Raw genomic sequence first — 6,000 nt, 5'->3', positions numbered from 1 at the left:
ATTTATTTTTCATGGAACAGTCTGAGACTAAGTGATCTTTTTCTAAAGCTCTATGATGTCACAGACTGACACCCTCTACTGCAACTTTGTGCAATATGTGGCTTCTGTCTCATTGTGGCTGATCCAGTGCCTGCCATCACGTCTAAATTCCAGCCAGTAGTTTGAGCAAAGGTTAGGGGAAAAGCATGTTTCTTTGCTTTTAAGAGAATGACCCAGAAGTTATTTATTTTTTATTTTTTATTTTTTTGGAGGCAAGAGTCTCACTCCGTCACCCAGGCTAGAGTGCAGTGGTATGATTTCAGCTCACTGCAATCTCCGCCTCCCAGTTTCAAGTGATTCTCGTGCCTCAGCCTCTGGAGTAGCTGGGATTACAGGTGCATGCCACCATGTGCAGCTAAGTTTTGTATTTTTAGTAGAGACAGGTTTCTTCACGTTGGCCAGGCTGATATCGAACTCCTGGCTTCAAGTGATCCACTGGCCTCGGCCTCCCAAAGTGCAGGATTGCAGTCGTGAGCGACTGCACCCGGCCCAGAAATTACAATTCTATCTCACATCCCACTGTCTAGAACCTGCTCTCTTAGCCCCCCTTAATTGCCAAAAAATCTGAGAAATGTAGATTTTAGCTGGGCAACAATTGATAGAGCTAAAACGTCTTTTCCTGTATAAGAAAGGAGGGGCCGGGCGTGGTGGCTCATGCCTGTAATCCCAGCACTTTGGGAGGCCGAGGCGGGTGGATCACAAGGTCAGGAGTTCGAGACCACGGTGAAACCCCGTCTCTACTAAAAATACAAAAAAATTAGCCGGGCGTGGTGGCGGGCGCCTGTAGTCCCAGCTACTCGGAGAGGCTGAGGCGGGAGAATGGCCTGAACCTGGGAGGCGGAGCTTGCAGTGAGCCGAGATCGTGCCACTGCACTCCAGCCTGGGCGACAAAGCGAGACTTCGTCTCAAAAAAAAAAAAAATAAATAAAATAAAATAAAAATATATAGGTGATTAATTTAAAGAGCTGAAAGTAAAAACTGTACTAACCAGTGCATTAACTATGAACTTATTTATTTAAAAATCATTGTAGTCTTGCCCGGGCACAGTGGCTCACACCTGTAATCCCAGCACTTTGGGAGGTCAAGGCAGATGGATCACCTGAGGTCAGGAATTCAAGACCAACTTGGGCAACATGGTGAAACCCCGTTTCTACTAAAAATACAAAAAAAATTAGCTGGGCAGGGAGGTGCATGCTTGTAATCCCAGCTACTCTGGAGACTGAGGCGTGAGAATCGTTTGAACCCGGGAGGCAGGGGTTTCATTGAGCCGAGATCCCACCATTGCACTCCAGCCTGGGTGACAGAGCAAGACCCCATCTCAAAAAAACAAACAAACAAACACCAAAAAACATTATAGTTTTAAAGGACAGTCAATAGGGAACAAAGAAACAAACTATAAGCATTGGAAGTTACTGCTAATTGATAACTAGTTTGAAATTAAGAATTAAAAGCTGTAGTGCAAATCAACCACAAAGTGATTTGATTTTTTTTTCTTCACGCAGGGTGGCCTTGAATAATTTGAATTTTTAAAATGCTACATGCCCACAACTCTTCAGAAACATAACTAGCACTTAAAGCATGGGAGACCTCTTGTATGTCGAAGTTAAATTGGTTCTGGACTATTCATGAGTATTGGTGCCATGGACATGAGGTGATTATGTAGGAACAAAACCCACTGTTCCTCTTCTAATTCGTCAGGTGAGATCTCGTGGAGGAGGTAGAATCTCAGGGACTGGTGGAATAGGAAAGGAGGAAGTTTGAGTTTGAATTTCTTTCCTTTTCTCTTTTTTTGAGATGGAGTTTTGCTCTTTCACCCAGGCTGGAGTGAAGTGGTGCGATCTCGGCTCACTGCAACCTCCGCCCCCTGGGTTCAAGCAATTCTCCTGCCTCAGCCTCCTGAGTAGCTGGGATTACAGGTGTGTGCCACCATGCCTGGCTAATTTTTACATTTTTAGCAAGAGAGGGTTTCACCATGTTGGCCAGGCTGGTCTTGAACTCCTGACCTCAGGTGATCCACCTGCCTCGGCCTCCCAAAGTGCTGGGATTACAGGCGTGAGCCATTGCGCCCAGCTGGGAGCTTGAATTTCTATTCAGCCTTAGAGCAGTGCGTGAGAGAAGACTTGAGGGAGAAGAGAAGCTATAGGTGGGACAGGAAGGAGGGTCAGGTGAGGTGCAGGTGCCAGGATTTTGAAAGTAGAGAATGAAGACTATTAAATAGTAAGTAGAAAGTCTGATGCCAGCTAGAGAATTCATTTACAGTTCCAACGTGAGGGGACAGCCCTCAAATACCTGCTTCCCAAGAGGCCTACAGGAGTCAAAGTAAAAGGTTGCCAGGGCCTGGGGAGAGTGTGCCACAGGCCCAAAGACAGTGAGGGTATTATTGTAAGTGAAAGCAATCAACAATGCCCTGGGATGTGGCAATAGGTTGTGATGCTGGTGAGTGGGAATTACTATTTGATGGCATATCAAGGAGGCTGGTGATATCATGTCTCGACATCAGAGAAGTGAGTGGCAAGGTTATGGGGAGTGTGCTATATATTTTCATGTACCATTCATTCAACAAATATGTATGACACGCCTGCTATGGGCCAGGCTCTGTTTTGGGCTTTGGGGAAACCGTGGTGAATAGAACAGACAAATATCCCAGTTTTCTTGAGCTTATGTTCTTTTTTTTTTTTTTTTTTTTGAGATGGAGTATCGCTGTGTCGCCCAGGCTGGAGTGCAGTGGCATGATCTCGGCTCACTGCAACTTCTGCCTCCCGGGTTCACGCCATTCTCCTGCCTCAGCCTCCCAAGCAGCTGGGACCACAGGTGCCCATCACCACACCAGGCTAATTTTTTGTATTTTTAGTAGAGATGGGGTTTCACCATGCTAGCCATGATGGTCTTGATCTCCTGACCTCATGATCTGCCTGCCTCGGCCTCCCAGAGTGCTGGGATTGCAGGCGTGAGCCACCGTGCCCGGCCGTGTTGAGCTTACATTCTAGTGTTCCAGCCTCATTTTATTATTTTGGGTTCCACTTTAATGCCCCAAATCTAATTACAATTTACTTTAGGAGATTCAGTCATGACTTGGCCCTCATAGCATGCAAGAGTGATCTCTCTGTCTGAAGAGGTTTTCATCCTTGAGGTCAATTTTCCAGTGAATACACTTGGAGGTTTGATCATTTCTTTCTCATTGACACTCCTTATCTTTTGTTCTAAAAGGCATATTTTTGCATCTACATTTTTAGTATAATTTTATAGTTAAAAGATCTTTGGCTGCATTAAAATCCTGCCAACCTCTCTGCTTTCTTGCTGGCACTTCACACTAAGGCTCCAGTTAATTATCTTTGCTTCTTCTCACTTCCTAAAGCTTGTCTGATTAAGTCATTTCTCAAAACTCAGTCAGGTGACTTTTAAGACCACTCCAGGAAACCTTCCCTGGTTGCAACTCAACAGTCCCATGATTTCTCTCTACAGTGGCACTTGCCACCTGGTGTGACGATTTTCTGTAATCTTGTCTGTCTCTCCTGCTTATCTGGGAGCAGCTTGAGGGCAGGGCATTGTCACGCATCTTTGCATCCCTAGTACCCACCATAGTGCTTGTCTCAGCAGGATCAAGGAGTTTGAATGACCAAATAAAACAAACACAAACTTACTTACACTATCAGCTAGGGACAGACAGGGTGAGTTGATGATTGCAAATAATTCCCTATAGGAAATGTCTGATATTCTCAAAAACTTTTTCTCGTCTTCTCTTTTCAGTTTTGATCATCCTCCTACCTCACTTCTTTGAGGCCTTGGTACCTCCTCTCTTCCCCTTAAAAAGTGGCCTGAAATAGAAGTTTGTGTTTTTGCTTATTTATCAAACATTTCAAAAAGCCTGTATGGTAAGCCAAACACTCTTCTAAGCATTTTATAAATATTAATTCATTTAATCTTCATGAAAATAATATATATATATATTTTTGAGAAGGATCTTGCTCTGTTGCCCAGGCTGGAGTGCAGTGGTGCAATCTCAGCTCACTGCAACCTCCACCTCCTAGGTTCAAGTGATTCTTATGTATCAGCCTCCTGAATAGCTGGGATTACAGGTGCCTGCCACCATGTCCAGCTAATTTTTGAATTTTTAGTAGAGATGGGGTTTCACCATGTTGGCCACAGAGGTCTCGAACACCTGACCTCAGGTGATCCACCTGCCTCGGCCTCCGAAAGTGCTGGTATTACAGGCGTGAGCCACCGTGCCTGACCAGGAGTAGAGATATTAAGGAACATGCCCAAGATCACACAACAAAAGAGAAACAGCAAGATGCATATCTGGGATTTGAACCCATGCCTCCATACTGGTGCTTAATCTAGCTCTAGGTGCAGAGGTGCAGCCAGCTGCTGCAGCGGTTGCACTGGATAGACTTTTCCCTATGCACCTAGCCTTTTGCACGTCTGCCCAAAGCATGCTGAGCTCTGGACAGAAAGATGACTTTGAAATGTAAAGGGTGACAGCTTTGTGGATTCACACTGTGGTTTTTGGCTAGAGTTTGCTGGGCACTGGTAGTCACTTTAAAAGTGGTATAATAGTCACACTTTTTTTGTTGGATAATTGCATACCTTTAATTTGTGGTATTATAAACAGCAGTAATCTAGCTTAAGAGTAGCCAGAAAAAGTTATTTGATATCCATTAAGTCAGGTTTCTATCTTTATCCACCTCTGTAGAGGTGAATATTATTATGGCCAGGAAAAAGCAACATTGTAATATACTATAAAGCGTGTCTCTTGAGTGGATAGATTAAAAATAAAAATCCCTTCTGAAGAAGGTAGGCAACTACTCTGCTTCCTTCCCTAATAGGTTAATACAGTTTTCCCCTTAGGTATTATGACAATTTGGCTCTCTGCAGGACATGAACATTAAATGGGCGGAGGAGAATCATACCTTTCTTAGTCCATAAACTTAGAATAGTGATTAAAAAAAAAATACCTACTTAAACTGCTGCCACCTAAAATGTTTACCTTAGTCAAAAAACTCTGATAGTTCAAGATAAATGAAAACATTAGTTCATGCAGAAGAATTGCTTATTTGGTAAGTATGAAGTCCCTTTAGAGTAATCATTGAGAATAAGGGTGTCCATCCTCAGTGACTGCTTTTGGTCAGCGTTCTGTGGTTGAGTGGGTTTATATTCACAGGCAAAGAATAAATAATTTAGATAGCATCTTCTATCAGAAGACATGTCAGTGGTTTGAAAATTTGACTCTAAGTTAACTGTTCAGCCTTTGGAAATGGATCATCCCTTTTCTTTAGCTCACTGGTGTAGTATTTAGATTAATGTGTGAGTTTGTGTTTAACCTGACAGAAACCAAACAGCCACATCAGCCACATGCTAGCAGTCTTTCTGGGGTCCTGATGGATGTACATGCAGGAAAGGGGACCCAAGTCATTAGTTCGTGATTAATGTTTGTAGAAAGTAATATTTTTACCATTTGATGTATGGAGCAACTGAGTCACGAAGAGGTTAAGTGTCTTGCCCTTGATTACAAGGCTGTTTAGTAGTCCGGGAAAATCTAGCACTCATGCATGCACATTGACCATAATTTTACATCCAATTCTGTCTCTCTCTCTTTTCTTTTTTTTAATTGAGACAAGGTCTCACTCCATCACCCAGGCTGGAGTGCAGTGATCTCAGCTCACTGCAACCTCCACCTCCTGGGTTCAAGTGATTCTCCCACCTCAGCCTCCTGACTAGCTGGGACTAAAGGCACACGCCACCATGCCTGGCTAATTTTTGCTGTTTTTATAGAGACAGGGTTTCACCATGTTGGCCAGGCTGGTCTCGAACTCCTGACCTCAGGTGATCTGCCCACCTCAGCCTACCAAAGTGTTGGGATTACAGGCATGAGCCACCGCACCTGGCCTTTTTTCTTTCTTTTTTTTTTTTGACAGCGGGTTTTGCTCTGTTGCCCAGGCTGGAGTGCAGTGGTGCAGTGGT

The sequence above is a fragment of the Hylobates moloch genome, unplaced genomic scaffold, assembly GCF_009828535.3.
Source record: "Hylobates moloch isolate HMO894 unplaced genomic scaffold, HMol_V3 SCAFFOLD_5, whole genome shotgun sequence".
NCBI classification, from domain to species: domain Eukaryota; kingdom Metazoa; phylum Chordata; class Mammalia; order Primates; family Hylobatidae; genus Hylobates; species Hylobates moloch.
Note: the sequence above shows the minus strand (reverse complement) of the source record.